Source organism: Siphateles boraxobius, unplaced genomic scaffold, assembly GCF_051911475.1.
Source record: "Siphateles boraxobius isolate OS27281-9 unplaced genomic scaffold, OSU_SipBor_1 30, whole genome shotgun sequence".
Lineage (NCBI taxonomy): Eukaryota > Metazoa > Chordata > Actinopteri > Cypriniformes > Leuciscidae > Siphateles > Siphateles boraxobius.
Window position 1 is genome coordinate 16,790,429 of NW_027508920.1, and position 24,811 is coordinate 16,815,239.

The 24,811-nt window shown below is 39.9% G+C and overlaps 1 long non-coding RNA gene across 1 annotated transcript; it reads right to left on the reverse strand.

The window, feature by feature from the left end:
* Positions 1-21,820: 21,820 nt before the first annotated feature.
* Positions 21,821-23,067, reverse strand: LOC143757459 (uncharacterized). The gene is made up of 2 exons (XR_013210547.1): positions 22,546-23,067; positions 21,821-21,977 (listed from the first exon to the last, which is right to left on the reverse strand). It is a non-coding gene; the product is annotated as an uncharacterized LOC143757459 (long non-coding RNA).
* Positions 23,068-24,811: the final 1,744 nt, after the last annotated feature.

The following is a 24,811-nucleotide window of genomic DNA, read 5'->3' on the forward strand; positions in this document are numbered from 1 at the left end:
TTTATTGGAGCTAAACTCTGCAGGACAGTGGCCCTCCAGGAGCAGGACTGGGGGGTATTCCAGAAAGCAAGGTTAACTTTTTATCACATATGACCTGAACTCTCGGTTGATTAACCCAAAACTTGCTTACTCTAGGTATGTCGGTTCCAAAACACCTGTGAGGAGTTAGTTTAATCAACCTCCTATTGGTAACCCAGAGTTAATGCATGCGCACAGCAAATACATAATGACATTTTCAATGGAACGTCAATTTCAGGAGTCACCATGGAAACCCAGGTAGAAAAAAGCGAGCTACATACTTCATTGAAACTGAGTTGGAGGTTTTAATGCTTGATTATTAAGAATATAAGTTCATTTAACTATAAAAAGCAATACTGCTGCATCAGCAAAATAAAGAGTTGGTTTGGAAAAAATAACGGACAGAGTAAATGCATAAGTTTATAAAATTATACATTGGCTCTTTTAAACTTTCATTATGATGCAAAATTATTTTGGGCATGTTGTAAAAATAGACAAGCATTTACTTTTTGCCCTCCATAAATTTCTTAATATTACTGTAGTAATGTACATAATTGGCTAGTAATATATTGGCTTCTTGTTATATCAGGTGTAATCCTTATGGAGCCAGAAGAACTCTGACCCAAGTCAAAATGAAACATAAAAACAATCTTCAAGAAGGCAATTTTTTTTAAACTTACTAAACTGTTACTGAACCCATGTAATTTAGGCCATTTTTATTCTGTCCTATCTGGCCAATAAAAGGAGAGGCAGAGGCCCATAAAACAGGTGGGGGACCCCGGGCTGAGGAGCCGGCACTGTCCTTTAATAAAGGGCGACCTGTGGTCAATGGCGCAGTTCGTCGGACTCAGGTACCAACACAAGTGGCTTAGTAAAATGTAGGTGTAGCATATTAGTACTTAAGATGTATTGATGTTTTCACTGCTTTTAATGAATAAAATCATCAACATTTGATGCATTTTACAGGCATTGTTTTATTTTACATTATTTGTTTCATTTCTTTTTTTACTGCATATGCTGAATAATGTAATCTAAATTCTGGTACTCTTAGATGTTCCTAATGTCTTTGAGTATCTTGGTTTAATTGTCTTGCAGTTGCTGATGGCCACATTGTATTATTGGACCCTCCTGCAACACACTCTGTCGCAGTTGTAAGTGATTATTGTCTTTAGGTTTCTGTTTGCTATACCAAGCATCCATACTTATTTGCACTGTAGGGTGAAGATAAAGAGACCACTTCTGCTGTGACCGAAAATGAAAATGCTGGGAGGCCCATAGAGGTATGCATATATAATGCAATCCCCCTGTATTACATAAGAGAATAAAATAAATTGTAATTTTACAGAATATGGCTGGGGATTTAAATGCAGATAAGGGTCCATCTACTGTACCTCCACGCAGAATCTTTCACAATTGTCTGCAGTTGTCCTTCCTCATTTAAATATTTGGTCTGTGTTTGTGTTACAGACTTTATCAATTTCTAATTTTTCTAGTTGCCTGCCAAGGAGCTGTATAAGGTTGCCTTTGTATCTTTAAAGGCAAATTATAAAAAGAAACATGGAAATGGACCTTATACAGCTTCTCATGGAGGAGAAAAGGCTTAACATAAAAAAGACCAAAAAATGAGGATTAACAGGAGTAATGAGGATGATTTAATGGTTTAAACACCAAAAGATTTAGCACCCAAAAATCTATTTTCAGCTGCACATTGATGCTATAGATTGACTTTCTTTTAACATAGTCTCCTTCATTGACTGAAGGAGCTTTGATGGCTCTAACAGAAAACCTATAGAACAAGACAGTTCTAACAGAAAACCCTCAATGCGCTCCGGCCCACTCACTCGCACAAAACAGTGCCTGGTGGCTCAAGAACGCAAACCTTGAAACAGGTACCAAGGTGCAAGCCTTGTAATATTTTTTAAAAAAGGTTATCTCTGCAAACCTCAAAAACGCAAACCCCCGAAAACACTGATGGTTTTCACATGCATATTACGTGTCTAGTCTGCGTGTTTAAATATATATTTGCGCAGGCGTGTAGTCTTTCTTTACAAATTTACCCCAACAAATGACTTGTCTCCCCTTGAAAATTTATAATACAGAATTATATATCGATTCCGCGTAGCCATGTCAACTGGAATTATTTTGACAACGTTTTATCCGTGCAGAGGTAAAGGCAAGGGAAGGAAGCCTTCACAAGGAAGAGACTAGTGGACACTTCAGAACTGCGTTGTCGTCGTGTCCAGGCACAGGTCCTTCATCAGATCTGGATACGGCTTGGATCCGACGGACTGCGGTAAACCTCGGGATAAACAAAGAGACTAATATTAGCGTAGACTCTATCCTTCTTGTGATGTAACGAGAACATCAGGATTTATGGGAAGTGTTCCCTATTCCGGCTGACCTAGTGTTTTTAGTCTAGATTTGAACTGACAGAGTGTGTCTGCTTTCCGGACAATGTTAGGAAGACTGTTCCAAAGTTGTGGTGCTAAATAGGAAAAGGATCTACCACCAGCAGTCGATTTTGATATTCTCGGTATTATCAACTGGCTGGACTATTGAGATTGCAATAGATGTGAAGGACTATAATGCATTACGAGCTTGCTCAAGTACTGGGGAGCTAAACCATTTAGTGCTTTGTATACATTTTATAATATTGCTGATTACTTACAATGTTTAATAGGGAGCCAATGCAGTGTTGACAGAAACAGGCTAATATGGCCATACTTCCTGATTCGGGGTATAGCCATATACAGAATGGATATATAGATTTAATAGAAGGACAATAGACGTAGAAAGGACAAACCTGTGGAATTCCTCTTTAATGACTCTCAGAGGTTTATGGCAGGGAACTGCACAAAAGTGTGTAGGAACCGATTGAGTGCAATGTGTACAAACACGCCCTACACATGACACATGCTCTGCATCGCCTATGTCATACAAAAAACTCCCTGTCGCAAAAAAAAGAAAGGCAATGCACAAAAACATGCTCTATGTTAAGCGCAGATCCGATTATTTTGAAAACCAGTAACGATCCCGCAAATATTCATTTGGATACAAAAACACATCAATACGTAGTGCTTCCACATCCACTGGAGCGTCTTAAAAAGGGCATGCCATGCTCTCTGAAACAAACTAATGCTGAAACTGCCCGCTACGGAGCAGGTTATGTTCAGAGCTTAAGTTGCTATGACTACTTAAATACCATGAAAGTTACCTCTGTTTTGCAACCGAAAGCTGAGGTCATCTGCTTACTTACCCTTAAACTTATCTGGGTATGTCACATAACCTGCTTTCTGGAATAACCCCCTGGACACCCCAGACAAAAGTCCAACAACAACAAAACAAAAGACAGAATAAAGAAAAACAAAGTATTTCCTGTCACTGTTCAAAGTTTTAACTTCCATCATAGTCTGTGAAAGACTCATGGATTCTACAAAACACATTCATATTTAATGAAGCGAGGATTGAGACAGGTTACGATTGGCTGTTTGATGCTAATCAACCATTATGCCTTCGGCAATGTTGTTGAAAGTTAGCAAATTGGCTACCCCAATGTAAAAAGATGATGTAAAAAAGTCTAATTATTTTGTAGAACCTAACAATATTTTAACATTTTTTAAGGAACGTGTAGAAGCTGCTGGTCTGGCATCTGGATTAAGGCATGCAGTAGCTTAGAAACTGGAACTGGACAAATAAAGTCCTAGGTTTTGACATTATACACAGGTGGCAAAGCTTATATCTGCTGCCTTTCACGGACACCTGAAGAAGGTCAGCAAACAGAAGATTAATAAGTATGTATGGCCCTATCTTGCACCCAGCGCAACTTACTTTGTGCACCAACGCATGTATCATTCCTATTTTGCACCCAACGCACAGCAGACTTTTCCCTCCACAGACGTATGTCAGTAAATTAGGGAATGAACTTGCGCTCCCGGGGGCGGTACAGCGAAAAGAGGAGGTGTGTTCTGGCGCAAACGTTCCCTGGTGCTATTTTGCAGTTTCAGAAAACAATTCTGCCACAGTCCAGGAAAAACCTAGTCTAAAGTCAGTGGCGCGTTATTCAGATGCTATTTTAAGGGCGCATGCTTGGCCATAATGTAGCGTGTGCACAACGCGCATACACTTTGCTTCTCTCATTTACACACATGCAACAGCAGTTCCCATTTTTGCAAACCATACATAATTACAAGGAAAAATATTACCACACGAGGGAAATCATTGTGGTGTCCATGAATATGTGAAAAAATAGACATAAATCTAGCTTACACATTTACCCAAATTATTATACGCCTGTTAAACCGAAGCTAATTTGGGTGGGTTTCTCCCATCCCCATACAATGTCACTTCTCTGTCTTTTACGGCCCTGATGAGAACGTCGGTCTCCTCGGCTGTGAACCGCTCCTGGCGTGCGCCTGGCAAATCCTCCATTATAATAGCAATCCGCCATGGAACAAACGTGGCTGCTTTTAAAGAGAATGTGAGATGAAGCTCTGATTGGTTTACTCCACGTTACGCCCAAACCACACCTATGAGTAATGTCAGGGGCGGATCTACGGGGTGGCAAAGGGTGGCAGCTGCCACCCCTGGGATACAGTCTTGCCACCCCTGTTGCCACCCCATTTATAAATCAGATAATATTTTTTTAAGTATTATTTATGTTCATAGCCTACACGTTGAAGGCCCGCACCAAACTCCTCTCAAACAGAAATCGCCGATTTAGAATCCCCTCTCCCTCACAATGGTTTCACCCATCACAAGCACGGCAGCGACCCCCGCGAAATTTCACCAGTCTCGCCAGTAGTACTGGGAAGTTCGGATCATTTTACTGACTCGAATCTTTGAGTCTCGTTCAGCAAAAAGAACGAATCTTTTTTCGAGTCATTTCGTTCATTTCGTTCATTTCAGCATAATATAATTAAAATGGCATGTTAAATATCCCAACACATCTAGTACTTACGAAAATATTGATTACATTTGTAAAAAGAATAAAAATAAACTATAGGGTAATGCAGCCAAAGCCAAATTATAAGAAACCGAAATGTTTTATTAATTGATTAGTTGTTGGGTCTTAAGTTCAGGCTATTGCAGTCTGATTCTGTTAGTTCACCTCACCTCCTGATCCGAGACCTTCTTTCCTTTGCAACTTCATATTTATCAGGTTAGTTCTCCTCTCGTGTCTCGAGACATTAGCTGTCGACTCGCCAGTGTCTGACTCGGATCTGTCTGCTGGGCCGTGCCGTGTGTGATACAGCAGGGCCGGAAAGAGAAATGATTAGTTCATCTTTCGAGTCTCGAGTTCGGGTTCGACCGGGTCCGAGTCTTTCGTTCTTCCTGTCAGTCCATAGAGACTATGCTGTCAGTAGCGGAAAGAGAAATGATTAGTTCATCTCTCGAGTCTCGAGTTCAGGTTCGGGTCTTTCGTTCTTCCTGTCAGTCCATAGAGGCTATGCTGTCAGTACCGGACAGAGAAAGGATTAGTTCATTTTCTTCGAGTCTCGAGTTCGGGTTTTAAATCCTTCGTTCTTTTGTCACGTGACCGCTGTTATCTCGCATCAAATACAACATTATATTCGTATTATTGACTGCGTCTGAATGTATATTGTTTTATATTTAGGAATTAAAATACAAAATATGTGCAAAACATTATCTGTAAAATAAAAGTTCCATCTTATATTGTCCCTGTCCTTCTCTTTTCTAAATGTTTCTTGTGCATCTGTGGTATGTTTTATTATATATTATACATTAATTAAGTACTATTATATTTAATACCTTAACTATGTGCTTGTTTGTAAAAAGGTTGTAAATTAGTAGGCTATTCAATACGGTGACAAGTCACGTGACAAAAGAACGAAGGACTCAAACCCGAAGACTCGAAAAAATGAACTAATCATTTCTCTTTCCGGTACTGAAGCCTCTATTGTACTGACAGGAAGAACGAAAGACTCGGACCCGGCCGAACCCGAACTCGAGACTCGAAAGATGAACTAATCAATTCTCTTTCCGGTACTGACAGCATAGTCTCTATGGACTGACAGGAAGAACGAAAGACTCGGACCCGTCCCGAACCCGAAGACTCGAGAGAGATGAACTAATCATTTCTGTTTCAGGTAAAGATTCAGAACCCATATGTTGCGCAATGCGCATGCGCGGTCGACACAAAATGAACGAATCACTCTCTGAGACAACTCGGTAGTGCCGAGTCATATTAAAGATTCGTTCAAAATGAACGAATCGTTCATGAACGACACATCACTACATCGCCAGCAGGGCAGCCTTGACAGTGCCTCGGAGAAGACAGGCTGATAAGCAGTGTGTTTAGAGGTAAATTTGACAGACACCAAGTCGAAAAAGTCCATCAGACAGTTAAACCTGCAACAACCACATTGTTACGTTATTTACATCCCCAATACTTTGTTGTCTCATCGAATTTTTCTATGATCGTCAGGTCAGATAAGGGTCTAACGTGAGTCTAGCTCTTTGTGTGTGTTTAAACTACTGCAGTCACAAAATTGGCATGCATCCACTTTCCCAGAATCTATAAATATCCAATTTGGAAAAATGGTCGACATGCCAAATTAAACTGAGATATCTAAGCGGTGTCATAAACTGGTGATGCACAAGCACTGCACGTTTGACTCACATGGACACCTGTTATCAACAACGTGACAGTTTTCTCTCTGGTTGACCACGCATTTTGCAGTTAAGTTAGCCCTACATGACTGAAATTCTACTCAATCACAACAAGTAAAAGTAGCCAAATACTTTCAAATAGGGGAACGGTACGTATTCGTATTGAACCGAAATGGTACGGGCGTCACGGTTCAAAGTGTGTGTGTGTGCGCGCGAGAGAGAGGCACGGGCGCGATCGAACTGTGTGTGTGAGAGAGAGGCGCGGGCGCGATCGAACTGTGTGTGTGTGAGAGAACAGATCTTTATTTTTACATTAAATCCAGGATTTACAACACTATTGTTACCTGTATCATTTTACCTCAGCAACAATTAATTTAAAATTATATTAAAAAGTAAAAAATAAATCTGCATCATCGAAAACACATAAAACCTCATTTATACCCCAAATTCTTAAAAACCTTTCAACATTATTGATCAGCTTATAATATGAAAATTCTATTTTTATCCTTCCTTTTACCATACACTTCAAAATCATTTCTACATCCGTTGAACCAATTTCCAACTCCTTGTTTTTCCTTGTTTTCCACATTGCAAGCTTTGCTGTACCAATTAGGTAATTTAATAAACACAATTTACCTCTATCACGCACTTTGTATTTGAGTCCCCCAATAAAAACTTTATGGGAAAACTCCTCACCAAAACCCTGAAACCAAGAATCAAGCAACTTAAAAAGACCTCCAAGCCTCAAACATCCTAAGAACAAATGTTCTATGGTTTCTTCAGCACTACAAAAACTGCAATCCCCCCCCACTGCCGGATTCAGGTGTGCTATTAATGATCGCCCTGTGGATAAGCCTCCACTGCAGATCAGCTGTCCGCTTCTCGATGGGAGGCTTATACAGGACTCTCCACCTGTCCCACACCAGGAAGTCTGGCTCCATTGTCTCTGTCCACTTTAAGAAACTCTGCCGGCTGAGTGAGTCCATGTGAATAACTTTCACTGTAACATACAACAATGCTTTTTTTGATGCAACTTCAAACTCTTCCAGCTGCAGAGTTTTAAAAGTCAGTATAGATCCTTCAAGCTCTCCTTGTTCTTCACTGACAGCAGGAAAAATTTTCAACTTTGGAAACCCTCCTTTCTGCTGTTGTACATTCCCCCCAGCAACAAGGTTTCTGTAACTGCTCGGCAAAGCAGCAAAAATCTCATCTCTTAATTTTGAAACAATTCTTATCGAGCACAAACCAGATAGTTCTTTAAAAGTGTCCACTGAACTCCATCTGCCATTATCCAGTAAATGTCCCAGTTTAGTGACTCCGTTCTTTACGAGAGTTCTCCGAATGCTTACTGATGATAAAAATCGGGTCTGAATCAACGGATTATGAAACAATGGTTCCTCATTAATCCAGTCCCCAAGCTCATTCAAGTTTCTCTCCACTTTCAAAACCTTATTCCAAGCTTGCAACATTGATTTGTAATACGAAGAGGTACTGTCCAGTCTCAACCCGTCCATTTTCAATAAAAACAAGTGTTTGTCTAGTCCAAAACTTTCAACCTTCTGCAGAAATGCACATGCCGTCTGTGTCCATGCTAAATCCTCTTGATAGAGAAGTTTCTGCACTGCTTGCAGCCTGAAAGCAACAATTCGACTCTTTACATCCATCAGACCTTGGCCTCCTTCATGTACCGGTAAGTAAAGCACTGCAGCCCGAGTCCAGTGTTCGCCACTCCAGAAAAAGTCTACTATTTTCCTCTGTATGTTACAAAGCAGTTCGCTTGGTGGTTCCAGAACAATAACTTTATGCCAGAGCGTGGAAGCTGCCAGATTGTTTGCCACCAGAACTCTTCCTCTGTAGGACAATTGTGGTAATAGCCATTTCCATTTAGACAATCGAGCTACTACCTTCTCCAGCACTCCCTCCCAATTCTTCAATTTAAAACTTTCCTTTCCTAAAAACACACCTAACACTTTTATACCCTCCCTACCCCAGATCAGTCCTCCTGGAAGTTTCGGAGGTCCGGTGTCTCTCCACCGGCCAGTAATAAACCCCTCGCTTTTCTCCCAGTTAACTCTAGCTGAGGAAGCCATCTCATATTGCCTGATGCTTGTTTCCAAAACTGTTACATCATTTTGTCCGGAAATACAAACGGTTACATCATCGGCATAAGCAGACATATACACCTTAAAAGTTTCCTTTACACCTGTAATTGAAAAACCACCCAAATCTCTCCTTAATTTACACAACAGAGGCTCAATTACAAGACTATATAATTGCCCAGAAAGAGGACAACCCTGCCTAATACCTCTAGTGACTGCTACTGGGGCACTTATTCCTCCACCAACCTTGATTAAAACTGATACATCAGAGTATAACAATTTAACATAAGAAATGAATTGATCACCGATTCCAAAGCTCTTTAACACTTTAAAAAGATAGTCATGGTCTACCCTATCAAATGCTTTTTCCTGGTCTATTGACAGGACACCCAGATTAGAATCATTTACACAACCACAATCAATCACATCTCTTAAAAAAAACAAATTGTCCATTATTGATCGGTTCGGTATACAATATGTCTGATCTTTATGAATCAACAAGTTTAAAACATTTTTAAGCCTATTTGCAATAGATTTTGAAAATATTTTATAATCTAAACATAAGGATACTGGCCTCCAATTCTTTAAAAATCCTAAATCTCCTTTTTTTGGTAACAGTGAAATTACAGCCCTCCTACAACTAATAGGAAGTACTTTATTTTTAAAACATTCTAGTACAACTTCATAAAAATCCTCCCCTAATATTCCCCAGAAATGTTTATAAAACTCAGCTGTTAATCCATCTATTCCTGGAGAACGCCCCATAGACAACTGCTGCACTGCTTCTGTTAACTCTCCATATGTAATATCATCCAAAGCTTGACTTTTTCCTTGCTCAAACTGTGGTAAATCTTTAAGTAAGTCTTTTGCACTATCAGGATCACATTCCTCAGCACTATACAACACAGAATAAAAGTCCATCGCCAGCTTCCTCATTTCAGCGGGATTTGTTGTTATATTTCCATTTTGGCAACGAAGATAATGCATCTGTTTATACTGAAATGTCTTTTTTTCCAAGTTAAAGAAATATGAAGTTGGGGCATCCATGTCTTTGATGGAGCAAATCCTTGATCTTACAAGTGCCCCTTTCACTTGTTCTTGTAACAAAGTTCCAAGTTCTTTCTTTTTCTTGCTTAAAAGCATACCATTGTCCTGTGCTCTTTCATTGTTTATCAAGTCCTCTTCCAAACCATCAATTTCCTTTTGCAAGCTTTGTATAGTTTTTTTCACATTTGTAGAATTACAAGCAGAAACATTTTGACAAAACTCTTTAACTTGCACCTTGCCTACATCCCACCATTGACTAAGGTTTTCAAAATCACTTTTTCTTTCTTTCCATTTCTCCCAAAACAGCTTAAAACTATCACAAAAAGACACGTCTTTAAGCATTTTCTCATTAAAATGCCAATAATACCTAGGTCTTGAAATTTGCTTAATATTAAAATCAAATATGATCAAATGATGATCAGAAAAACCATTCGGCAATATTGATGCACTCATTACCCTATTTTCCACCAGCTTACTCAAATAAAACCTATCCAGTCTAGCCCCACTAACCGTATTTTCTACAACTTTAATCCATGTATACCGTCTCACTCCAACATTTCTTCTTCTCCACACATCCATTAAATCATATTTTCCCATTATATTAGACAAAAATTTACTAGAGTGACTATGTGGCTCTTCACCATTCCTATCAATTACAGAATTAATAGTACAGTTCCAGTCCCCTCCTAACACTAACCAAGTATCATCATCAAATTTGTGAAGTGCTTTATCTAATTGGTCAAATACTCTTACTCTTTCCACCCCATTATTTGGAGCATACACATTCACTAGAACAAAAACATGTTCTCCATACTGTATTTTTAGTAATAATACCCTTCCTTTTTCAATTTCTTCAGTATTTAAAATTTTAACATTCAACCCTTTTTTTAAAAGTATAGCTACTCCCGCACTATTGTTTGTCCCATGACTTAATGCCAATTTCCCTATCCCACCATCTATTCCACTCAATTTCATTCTCCTCATTGCTATGAGTCTCTTGCAGAAATACAATATTAACCCGATTTATATTTAAGAATTCAGAAATCACTGCTAATTTAGCCCTATCTCTACCTCCATTTATATTTAAAGAGCCCACTCTTAAGTTCTCCATAAAAAGGTTAGAATATAAAGTGGACAGAGACAGAAAGAGAGAAAGATAACACATCATAAGAGTCACCCAGTGCATTTTAGTCATTACTTTTTACTGTGCGTTCACACCGGTGTGGTGGCAATTTTAATGATATTCATTGATCTTTAGTAAAATATAGATGATTCAAATAATGTCACATGTGTGTCTCTCACTTGTAGTGAGAGAAGATTCTGTTTATGTACCTGGGGAGGCAGAAGGGGGAGACACTCCAGAGAACAGACGAACAAGGACCTCTGACCTAGATGTCAGAAGGCCATTTGGTGCAGGGGAGCTTAGTGGGCCAACTAGTGACGTCTATGGAAAACTACTGGGAGGAAGGCTCTGGGGGGAAGAAGGCCTTGAAACTAAGATAAAAGCTAGTTCAGTCTGTCTGGGGGTGTGTCACTCTTCTGCACAGGGTAACAACTGTGTATTAGACTGCTCCTATTCTTGCAAGAATAAATACTTCTATTTTATATAATTTGACTCTGAGTGTCTCTTACGCAGTGATGTTTGTTTAAGATGAATTTTTGCCACAACAATTTTGGTGTCAGAAGTGGGATTCCTTGGAAGTGCCTTCTGGACCTGAGAGCGGACGGTGTTTGGCCACCTGGACTGAGCAGTTCCAGCTCTACCTCGTAAGCTTGAGAGAGAGGGGCCGACCGCTGTCGGGTCCGGGAGGGGCTCCACTGGAATCAAAAGAAAGCGAACCCGTGGCAACCAACATATCTCTGGTAAGAGACGTCTAAAATATTTTCTTTTGGGGAAAAGTATTTTGTTTCGGGTATGAAATGTGAGTGAACCATAATGGCTGAAGGCTGTTTCTGTGGTACGTAATCTGAGATTAATTGAGATCTATATAGATCAAGAAATTTCAAACAGATACGAGGGAAAATGATCTGAGATTAATTGAGGTCTGTAACAGAACAAGAAATTTCAAGCAGATAAATAATCTGGGATTAAGTGAGAACTGTAACAGATCAAGAGATTTCAAACAGATAGGTACCCTGAAAATTAGTTGTTCCACGACGGAGCAAATTGTTTTTAGGTACTGAGGCTAATTAGGGGGAACCAGAACAGTTTTTGGTAAACCTTAATTAGGAGGGCACTAATAGTGCAACCCGACCGATTTGGGTTAAAAGAAAGAATCGGGTCTGTTGGGGACGCCTAAACAGATTAGAGAAAACGCGCGTTGAAGAGAAATCCACAGGGAACAGAAAACAGCCAGTATGGGAAAATCTCAGAGTAAGCATGCCAAATTTGATACACCGGTTTTCTGTAGAACTAGGAAAGTATGGGGGGAAATGTATGTTTTAGATATTGAAGTAGGAAGAAGCAATAAGGCTGTCTGTGTGAAATAGAGGGAACTGTAAGTGAGACTTGGTGGAAGAGGGAAGTGAAAAAACAAAAAGGTGGTGTGTGAGACATGTGTGTGTGGGGATTGTGCAAACAATCATGTACTGGTTAGATAATGAAGGAACTGGCATGTTTGAGAAAAGAAAGGAGAGGATAATGAAGGAACTGGCATGTAGGGAAAAGAAAGGAGAAATATAGTAGAAAACTATATGTGATGAAAATAGACATGGTCTGACAGAATTTATGGAAGTCAAATTAACTGTTTAAATGATATGAAAAGTTTTAGAATAAAATAAGGCATTGTATGATTGACAGGGATTAACATGATATGAAGAATGTTTTAAGCAGAATGGGGAACAATTCTAGATTTTGATAAAATAATGATTGAAATGATGATATATCTGCTTTATTTTATTAATGTTAAGAAAATAAGGGTATTGAAGCAAGTAGCTATAATGGTTGTCTGTGTAATTTACGGACTGAGTAATATAATCTGTTTTGGAGAAACAGTAGAGATAAGACTGAGACAATAATGATAATATTAAGTTGAATCTGCAGACTGACCATGTGATGGAAGGGGAAAGGCTTCAAACCAGTTGTAATGAAAATAATGATGTACAAATTGTTACACTTTATGAAGAGTAACTGAACAGTCCGGGAAAATAAAAAAATAAAAAAATAGTGAGACAGAAGAGAGCAAATGCTGTAAACAGCTCTGCTCTGAAGATCTCATTTTGAAGAGATTTGCAGATGATGTTTTGTAAAAGATAAGCTGGGATAACAGCAACAGTACTTGTAATTAGTGTTGTTGATGATAATACCAAATTAGTAAGGTAAAGACAGAAAACAAATTCGAATATTTTGAGCATTCTCTGTGCTGCTCATGAAATTATGTTCTGCCAATAATAATGATGAAGAGTATGAGTTGGCTATTGTGATTGAATCCGCCATTGGTGGATGGTCAAAGGAATACAGAGAACTACTTATCAGTGGGTCTGTTTACATTCCTGAATGGGACACACACTGCTTCAAGGGTGTGCAGTTAAGTTGAAGCCCTTTGGAAGCTCACAGTGATCAAACTGCAAGGTGTCTGATGCTGTAGTTGAGGCTGACACACGAACCAACCAGATGACAGAGAGTGTCTTGATTGTGGTCAGCAGGACCATTTAACACGTGACACATTTCTGATAATAATGTGGGGTTGAAAATAGATCAGTGTTTATATAACGATATTAAAGTTTTCGTCTGAGAAAGAGTAAGAGATAAAAACAAGGTCAAAAGATTGAAGTCTTAAAGTGAATCCTTTTGAAGAAAAGATCTATAATAGTAATTTTTATAAGTGAACTGATGAATACAGGGTGAGGTAAAATTACAGATAATGACTCCAACAAATGTGATACAATATATAAAAGTAACTAAAAGGATGATTGTGTGTTAACTAAACATTTTAAAAAAGAGTTTAGGTTATATAGAGAGACTAATCTCATGGAAAATGATAACTGCAAAAGATGTATGTGTATCAAAATGTATCATAAGCAGAGTGTGATAGCCTCGTAAAGGTTAGTGTGAATCCCGATTGGAGATTGATAAACTCCTAGGAAAATTTAAGTCAAATATTAAACTATGGTAATTGAGATTGAGAAATGTGAAACGTTATTGAGAACTAGAATAATTATTTTTATGTAAGAACAAATAAGCAGAAGTAGTAGGCTACTGAATTAACAGTTGCTAAATGTAAAATGTGTTGAAAGGCATCTGATTAAACAAACAGCTTGAAAAGTTGACCATGAAAGAACTAGAAGCTGATGTTTTGCTTCCAAAAGATAAGTCTGCTATTGGCTGTAATGAAACAGTTCGCTTATCTAAATCTGATGTGTGCTGTGCCTGAAACTGCCAGTGCGACAGAGACTCAATCTGAGTGGAAATTTGTAATGTCTAAATTCCCTGAGGTGGGCAAAAGACAAATATAAATAATATGTTTATTTGAAACACATGTAATTTCTGGCAAAGATGCCTTAAGCTGGGCTAGAGTTAAAATATGGTAGATAAAGTCTGATGTTAAAAGTTTTATGAAAATGCAGTGTACCAGTCCTGAATGCCTCAGAGTCTCTCTCTGATTCAATGTCAGCTAAAAGCTGTTATCTGAGCCTGTGTCATAAGTAAAGCACAGTGTTTAAGTTGAAAATCATAGACATGGAGAGGTTAAAAGAAATCATTGCCGTTCAGAGGGCAATTTGTATTTGTAAATGGATTTAAGTAAAACTGAATGACTTTAAAGAAGTCTTTAAAATAATAATACAGACCTTAAACGATAGAGGTGACATTTTGATTAGCGTATTTTAGGACCAGTAACAACTTTGTCTCATTTAGTCTCCACCATTCAGGACCGATGGCTCCGGCTACAGATGAAGTACACTGAATGTACGGTTGTGATCTAAATTCACTGAGTATAATCTAAGCAGCTAGGTTTCTGCTTTTAAGATAGTTAATGGATTTAAGTGATTAAATACTGTTGTTTTTGACCTGTCTCCCTGTGAACACTATTAGGCAATCCGAATGGCCCTGGTGACTCTTGAACGTGCCTTACCTAAGCTCCAGAAAACAGCTGAGGTCTGTTGAAGAGAACTGATTGTGTGATTGGAAAGAGCGGTCACCAGTGGGCACGAGTGACCATCTCGATGACGGGTAAGACCTTCTTTGGCCAGACAGGGGGCAACCTAAGCCAGAGTGGATCACGTAAAGTCATTGGGCATCTCCTGAATGGAGGTGTGTTATGTGAGACAGGTATGAGGGTTGAGCAGGAGCTGTGAGGCCAGCAGCGTACTTATGCCGTTAAGGGGAGATGACGCGGTGACGAGTCACGGCATGTCTCCCCAATAAAGCAAAGCTCCTCTATATATACCACTCGCCAGAAGAAACCGCATTAGTTGTATGGCTTGTTTTTTATTGTGACAAGCGTCTGCAAATATGCCAGGGGAAAACACCCTGATGGAGATTATAGATAAAGGGCTAACAGGAGTGGGCTTTCAAGAGCCAGCTGAGGCCATGAAGTGATTCCCATTAGTTGTTATGGAGACAGTAGCAAAACTTTTTATGTACTGGTTTGCCTTATGGGCAAGGAAAATCATAGTGTTGATTTTGAACTAATAGGTCTATGACAGTTTTAACTCTTGAAGGTCGTTAGACATGGTGGTGGCTAAAGATGAAGACAGATTTTGATTTAAGGAAAGTCTGGATGACAAAGGTGAATGGTCAAAGGTTATTGTAATGAATACAAATTTTGTCTAAGTTACAGCCTTAGGAGGCTGGTGGAAAAATTATTTGTTATAGTGAGAGAGACTGCTTGAGCGGAGGAAGGGATGGTAACTGTGTCTGTCTTTCTGTCATCGGCCTGCTAGAGCAAGCTGAAGCAAAATAATGATAATGAAACAAAACAACCCAGCTGACTTGTCTAAAAATCAAATGAATAATGAACAGACGTGCTTTGAAAGTGGTTAAGATACCATGTAAAATTAGGTAGAAGCTACAGGAAAATGGGAAGTTTAAAATCTTATTTAAAATTTAAATCTTTTAGCAATAATATAAAGAAAAGTGAACATTGAGAAAGAACAGTTAACATATGTGTGTCTAGTATGAGTGTGTGTGTGTGATGGTGACAGCACTTTATGTCTTGTATGTATTAGTTTGGGGCACTAATATTCCGCCTGAATGGTGTGTATATTGCGTCATTAACCTCTGGAATGAGTTTATCATTACAGATGGGTTAAGGCAAATGACAAATTTTAAAGAAGCTGATAATTCTGATGAAGAGACAATACAGAACATGGGACAAGCTTTAAGTTGATTGGCCATCAAGCTCTGTCTGGTAGTAATACTTTTGTCATAAATAATGTAGATTTGAAGATCAGTAAATTGGAATTGTGTAGTTGTAGATCACCATCTGGCATGGGCTGAGATAAATGAAATGTTGTAGGTTTGAGGGAAACAACAAAGTGACATATTGGCTAAGTCAACATGAAATTATCAAGAGAGCCCCTCACATTTATGATTATTGTGAACAAAGGGGGAGAAATGATTGACTGACATTGACCAAGTCTGCACAGCACGACCTGAAATGATAGGGAAAATTGATGACTTTGGAAATGTTTGTAGATGACTGACTTGAGAGACCAAACAACAGGCCTGAAAAGCAGAATACGCTGTGAGACTGAGGGCCGTTGCCTTTCAAATACTTCGATACGAAGATGAGATTGTGGCTTTAAGTGAAGAATGTAATATTTTTGTTTCAGAGGCAGAGAAAGATGTCTGGAGGAAATTTGTCTGAAGGACAACGTTTGGGTTAGTGTTGATGGCAAACTTTATAAAAACACTATGTTAAATGTTATGTTAAATTGATGCTCGAGTTGTGTCGTGCATCAAGAGGGAGATGGTATAACAATTGCCAAATATGGTTTATTAAGGGGTTCACATTTGCTGAATAAATGTTGGGAGAACACTAGGGGTAATTTGATAAAAGCCCTGAAAGAAGCCATTTTTTCTGCCTAACAAAATGGATGTCTGTGAGTGTGCCGCACACACCAATAACAAAGATTGTTTCAACAGGAAACGCCAGGGCATCGAAGGCCACGGGAGAACAGTAGACAAAAGAAACTACGTACTTTACTATCTGACAATAACCTCGAAATCTGTTTCTCTTTACAGAGAGCATGCAGGATTGGGAGACAGGGCAAAATGTGCCCACCAAAATAATGGTTATGGATGAATTTGGCTAACTGTCCTGGCCTGGGTTATTAGTGTGGCAGAATTTGCTACACCTGCGCAGCGCATAACTTAAAATTTTCCTTTTACAGAATGTCAGGAAGGATTGGATCAAACAGAACTAATTCTGTTCCAAATGTATAAATATTGTGTGGACATGAGGACAGGGGTTGAGTGTTTTTCAGGGTAAAAGGACCCCGAGTGCTATTAAGTGAGCAAGAAATTATCCGGAGATAATGTTTCAGGTTGTTGATTCCACAGGTCACATCCAAAGGGGAGCGGTCAAGCGGTCACTAACAAAATACTTAAGGTCTCCATTCACAGGTGACAGTTCACTCCAGTGGGGGTGCGGTCGTGATTTAAGGGAAAACCTTATAAGGATCAGAAAATGGTTGGAGAGTGTGACACCTGGGTCCAAGCCTCTCACCTACACCAACAGGCCACAACCATCCCATAGTCCATGGGGCGAACGAGATAATCAACACGCCTGGAGGAGGATGTGAACCAACTAATGGTTTAAGAATGTGGTTTTGTGATTATTTTGAGGATTTGATTCGATTAAATCAAAATAGGGCTTAGTATTGATATACACTAGATCAAAAGATTTGATTGGTTACTTATTCATTAGGAAATATTTAAGGAAAATGTTTTTGGGAAGAGAAGATCTATTAATTAATGTAAATTATAGGGATAATTGTTGAAGCTTATTAAGTAGAACCACAGCATGTTTGAATTAAAAGTTAAAGGTAAAAGAACACGGAACGTCCGTGGGGCGAACGAGATGATCAACACAACTGATGGTTGAAGTTTAACAGAAGAATCTGTTTTTGTGATGATTTTGTTTGATTGAATCAAACTAGGTATTGATTTGATTGTAAATGTAGAAAATATATTGATTGTGTCCGTAATGGAAATATTAGAGTTAATTTTGAACAACTACATTGGTTAAAAGAATGGATAAAAAAAATATAAAACCTTTTCTGGATAGATTTTATTAAATATGGTGTTAAATAGAGCTTACTAAGTAAAACCATTGGCTGAATCGAGTTAAAAGTTAAGAAAATATGGTTAGGAAAATGGAGGCGATGTATGGAAATGGGCGTGGACTGATGGTAAATGGATAAGATTGGTTAATCTTTGGGGGGTTGGGGGTACTGTACTACCAATTTCAGCGATAGGATTATCAATATTGTTATGTTTACCATGCATTATAGTGTGTTTCCAGCTCAGTACAGAGACTGGTTAAAGCTGGGAGTCTGTTCAATTGGATGAACAAAATATGATGATACAAGTAGTGGGAGCTACTGTGACATGTGTTAAATTGATGTGTTTCCTACTTAAACTATACACTATTTCTTGTTTATACTGAGGTGACTGAGGGTCCGACCTAGGTCGGGAGTGCAATAACAGTGCTTATTCATTCAGCCCGGCCGCAGATAAAGTCTTTACTTGCTTGCTAATACTTAAGGGACTATCCCCACAAAAACAGCCTAAGCTTTTTACTTTTCCAAATGTTATTTCACAAATGTTTAAGAGAGTGGTCAGTGAAAACCAGAGATGAAGAGTATAAGTGTGATGATATGACTTAAAATTTGTCTTATTGTTTATTATTGTGATTATGGGTAATCATAATGATAAAAAGTGAGGAGTTGTGGTGGCAATTTTAATGATATTCATTGATCTTTAGTAAAATATAGATGATTCAAATAATGTCACATGTGTGTCTCTCACTTGTAGTGAGAGAAGATTCTGTTTATGTACCTGGGGAGGCAGAAGGGGGAGACACTCCAGAGAACAGACGAACAAGGACCTCTGACCTAGATGTCAGAAGGCCATTTGGTGCAGGGGAGCTTAGTGGGCCAACTAGTGACGTCTATGGAAAACTACTGGGAGGAAGGCTCTGGGGGGAAGAAGGCCTTGAAACTAAGATAAAAGCTAGTTCAGTCTGTCTGGGGGTGTGTCACTCTTCTGCACAGGGTAACAACTGTGTATTAGACTGCTCCTATTCTTGCAAGAATAAATACTTCTATTTTATATAATTTGACTCTGAGTGTCTCTTACGCAGTGATGTTTGTTTAAGATGAATTTTTGCCACAACACCGGACGCGAATAGCGCGTCAAATTCGCGTCTACCGCGTCTAGTTTGACGCTTGACCACTTTGTGTTAATTCGCGTGTCAAAAGTACAATACAATACAAAAGTTTGAAGCGAAATTTACGCGCGTTACGGCCATCTTTTTTATGTTGATCGAGCATTCATCGGAGAGTCACCCCTCTGTATTTGCTCTGGAGAGCAGAACGGCGGCGTAGGGGTAATAGTCGCCGTATTTGTGTCCATCAGACCCTTCGAAGGCGAACCCAGTGTGGCGAGTTTCACCATTGGCTCGCTCCAGGAGCTGCGCCTGGATGACGGCGGCTTTCAGCGGTACTTCCGCCCAGCTTGATGACCTGTTGTCCCGCATCGGAGCGAGGAGCACCCTCGCCCTCATCCACCTAATCTGTCATTTATTTTTGTTTTGATGATAAATGGAGCCAGCCTCCAAAAGTGATTAATCTGTCCTGTGATTTTTCTCTCTCTCTCAAACAACACTGTCCAGACACGAACTTATGCAGTATGTTGGTTGGCTTTACATTAATAATATTTCATATATCTAGATATGGAATAAATAGCATTCAATACAAAATTAATATGTCTCATATATTGAAATCAAGTTTTATGTGATAAAATATTTGCTCTGTTGTGCATTAGAACCAGTCATATTACAAAATATTATTGAAGCCTCCAGATACTTCACCACATGACAGCAGCATGCAGCTAGGCTCCGGATTGGTTAACGCGGCGCGAATTGACGCAGAAGTTCAGATTTTTCAACTCGGGCGGCAGACGCGAATTCGCGTCAAACGCGTGAATGCACAAATAGCACTAACTAAATCATTCGCGCTTAACGCGCCAGCCGCTTAATTCGCGCCATTCGCGCGAACTTGACGCGCGAATGAGGCGAATTCGTGTCTACCGCGCCGCGCTCTACGCCTCATTCGCGCCGCAGGAATTTTTTACGCGCGTAACGCGTCTTTGCATTGACTTAACATTGAAATCACTCGCGCCTGACGCGCTATTCGCGTCCGGTGTGAACGCACCATTAAAAGGAGACGGCCCTTTATTTTTCCTCAATTTCGTAATAAGTTTCTTTAATCTAAACCTCTTTTGTTTACTCAGTGCATCATAACTCGCTGTACGCTGCAGTACTTTCACTGAAACAACAAATTTTTCCACATCTGGGAAAAAATCTTTCACCTCCACCACTTTACCAAATGTTGTGTCCAAAAAAACATTGATCTCATCCAAAGAGTACATCTCTTCTATATTTTGAGAACCAATCTCAGAAATATCCGAAAGGGTATCTTCATCCCTTAGTTCTTCTTCTCTAACCATCTCAGGACAACTCAACATCTCATTCACCTCCATGGTAGCCAGTTCTTTCATCTGAACATCCTCACTTTCCTTACATTCTGCTCCAAGACTTTCCTCAAGTTCCACAGTCTTATCAAAAGTCCTTTTTCCATGTTCTACACTACTACATGCTGCAACAACACTACCATCACTTTCTTTAATTCCATTTTGAATCGCTTGCTCTCCGTTTGATTCGTTTCTTGCCTCTGAATCAACAGTAGGAATCACAACAGGTATTACATTAGGAATCGTTTGCTCTCGATTAAAGTTAGATTCACTAGCCTCTGAATCTTCAGCAGGAGTGACATTATTACCACCACTACTACCAGCCTTATGTGGACATTTCGACCTTTTATGTCCCACATCTCCACATTCAAAGCACTTTAAACTACCTGTGCTAGCATAGACCATGTATGTCTTCCCTTCATGTGAAACTCTAAAAGACACATCCAATTCAGGTTGTTTCAGAAACATTGCCACCTGTCTCATAAACGACATAACATGTTTTAGAGCAGTGTTTTTGCATCCGAGTGGAATCGTTTTTAGCTTACTAGCAAACTTCCCGTACAATAAAAATGCACGCTCAATTCCGTCATCAGGAATGAACGGAGGCACGTTGGAAATTATTACCTTTCGAGTTGGGTTAACTAGCGGAGAAACAGAAACAAAAAGTTCACTTACCGAAATTCCACTGCTTACTAGACGGTTGACCAAATTCTCCTCCTTCAAGAAAACCACCACAGCTCTATTCATTCTTGACGCCGAAGAAATGTTCTCGTATCCAACTTGTTCTCCAATTGATACTAAAACGTCCTCTACCGCCACACTCGATTCAACCTCACACCTGACGCGATGACGGAGTGATGGTGGCGCTTCTCCGCCCTCAGGCCGAGATTCCATCTCAACCCCGTCACCAAACCTCCCGGCGACGAACGCCAAATAAATAATTAAAACTCTTTACCTTCTAGGTTCTCACTTTTAAATAATCCCCATAAGTTAGAAGAAAGAAAAAAGAAAAGTAGCAGGAAAAACCGCTTTCATTCACCCTCTACTCGTGAACACTCTCACACGCACCCAAACGCTCCCAGCAGAGAGAGAGAGAGAGAGAGAGACCCAGCTAACAAAAAAAGGTTCCCAGAACGTCCCCCCGAACGTCCCCGTGTAGGGTCCGCTTGATGTCCCGCGGACCTTCGCGAAGACGTCCTCCGGACGTTCAAGAGGACGTTCCCAGGACCACCAGCGGCCATTCGGGACGTTTATGGGACTTTCGCGTTTAGTCCCCTGAATTTTATTTTATTTTACTTCTGGCTAACCAAAGAAAACAGACACGGTGTAAGGAACAAAGTAAATTGTTTATTTAAACAATTGTAAAGGTGTTGTGCTATTTCCGTGTGTGTGTGTCTTCAAATGCGCTGGCAGCTGTGTGTGTGTGTGTGTTTGTCGGTCAGCTGTGGGTAATCCGATGGCAATTCTCCCCCTTTGGCATCTACCTAAAAAAACAAAATGAACATAGTGTTATGATTTTATATGTCTATATATCCATATGTGAAATATAGCGTTGTCTCATTTCAGCTTAACATATAACGTTAGCTTCGTAGTGTTAGCATAACTGTTATCAGCGGTACATTGCGGACAACTTTAGGACACGTTTTAAAAGGTGACATTTTCATATAATTTAAAGATGGACAGTGGTTATGGTAACTAATGTATAATAATCTAAAAATTAAAAATACCTTTTAAACAGACGAAAGAGAAAACACAAGGCTGCGTCTGAGGAGGACGTTAACTGTCACTATGCAGCGAGCGTTGCCATGGATACAAACCGCGTACCATAAGGAATGACGTCACTCGCTTAGGTGCATTTGATCCTATGATTTGATCGTTACTTGCTTGTTTCTCCAATTTTTTTTGTTATTTGATCTGCATGTGCTATCAGTCTTAAGTGGGATAATTAGAACAATATTTTTCCTAAAATAAATTATTTTTAATAAAACCAGTCACCTTCGTCTGACCAACAGTTTGACAGGTAAATGTTTAGGATACTTTTATTTGTCTTACCTGTGTTATTTTCCACTTTCTTTCCAGCAATTTTTCCATTCTTCATGTTTTCCTTGGCTGCATTCATCATTTGAAGTCGATGCATTCTTTTAGAGCTCCTGGGATTCAACCTCTTCGTGCATGTGGAATAGCCTTTATAAATTGTAGCTCATATTCAATTGAATCAATTATCATGTTTTTGATATTTGAATTATAACGGGTGAAAACAGTCTCATGATTTAATTACATCTTTAATTAGTGATAGAATTTACATGAAGTAACATGAAAGTTATTATCTTAACATTAAAACACTAACATTTTTAGCACTAACTTAATTTTACAATTAATGCAAATAGCCTATTTGCATTTTTATTTTAGTTTAATTATTCGTTTGTCTGAGTTGCAAAGTGTCAGGTTTGATGATAGCAAACGCATGGGCGACTGGATTTTGCAAGTGTTGTCATGGAAATGGCAGGTGAGGGACAAAATAGGGACGTTCGCAAACTGGTCCGAACAAATGTCCTCAGAACGTCCGTCAGCGAACGTTACAAAGCGGACCAAATGCGAACGTCATCGGAATGCCCGTCAGCGAACGTTACAAAGCGAACCAAATGCGAACGTCATCGGAATGTCCGTCAGCGAACGTTACAAAGCGGACCAAATGCTAACGTCATCGGAATGTCCGTCAGTGAACGTTACAAAGCGGACCAAATGCGAACGTCATCGGAATGTCCGTCAGCGAACGTTACAAAGCGGTCCAAATGCGAACGTCATCGGAATGTCCGTCAGCGAACGTTACAAAGCGGACCAAATGCTAACGTCATCGGAATGTCCGTCAGTGAACGTTACAAAGCGGACCAAATGCGAACGTCATCGGAATGTCCGTCAGCGAACGTTACAAAGCGGTCCAAATGCGAACGTCATCGGAATGTCCGTCAGCGAACGTTACAAAGGGGACCAAGTGCGAACGTCATCGGAATGTCCGTCAGCGAACGTTACAAAGGGGACCAAGTGTAACGTTACTCGGGAACGTTCCAAAGCGGACCTAATGCGGACCTAATGCGGACCTAAAGGGACGTTTGAAAAGTCCAGGGGACGTCCCTTGTTTGCTGGGGAGAGAGAGAGGGGCGTGGGCGCGATCAAACTGTGTGTGTGTGTGTGTGTGTGTGAGAGAGAGGCGCGGGCGCGATCAACTGTGTGTGTCTGTGTGAGAGAGAGAGGCGCGGGCACGATCGAACTGTGTGTGTGTGTCTGACTAAATCTGTCCATATTTCCTCAAAACTCACTAGAAGACATCATTTGAGTGGTCTTTTTTTAATCTCCTGGGGAGCATACCCTCAAACTAAGGCTGGGTAAAAATATCGATTCATCAATGCATTGCAATTATTTGTTTCTCAATTCAATATCGATTCATCAAATCCTATGAATCGATTCAGCCCACCGGCCAGTGGCGGCGCTGTGGGCAACACTCTAGTGAGAGCGTTCAGCGTTGTACAAGCAGTGTACAAGACGCGCTTTACCAAAACAACAAGATGACGGACAGTAGCTGCACTCCGTTCAAGCCTGCACCACCAACCAGGGACGTTGTTAGGCCTATTTTAGGGGGGCTGAAGCTACCCCAAAATGTTCCTAAGGCCCCCTAAATGATAATAAGAACAACAATGACCCTGCGTTCTATTATTGTCAACGAACCGACTCGGCCCTCGGATATGACGCCACTTCCACACTTCACGCCCAGAAAGCTGTTCGCTTATCAAAACGCAGCCATTTGAACTTCTAAAATTTTCACTTTATTTCATCTTTTAGTTTATCTTCTGTTAGCAACGCTAGCCACGTTTGTAACACCCGTTTGAAACGAGGCTTCATTCAATGTTGCTCTCACAACAAGACCGATTCCCATACCCACAGGCAGTGATACGGACGCAGTGAGGTATTGCAGTAATACGAGTGATTAAAATTGTTATTTAAACAACCAAAGCGGTCCAAAAACAATGAAAACAATTCATACAAGTCACACAGACCGCAGCCATCTTGGATTCCGTATCGGAATTCTTGCTCTAACATGATGCGTTCTATTATTTATCCGTGTCGGAGTTCCGACTAGGTAGACAGACGTTGCCCAGCAACACGTACCAACATGCCTCCTTTTCTCGGATTTCCCAGCTCGGACGTCGGACAACCGTGAGGACACCGAGCAAGAATTCCGATACGGAATCCAAGATGGCTGTGCCCTGTGTGACTTGTATGAATTGTTTTCATTGTTTTTGGACCGCTTTGGTTGTTTAAA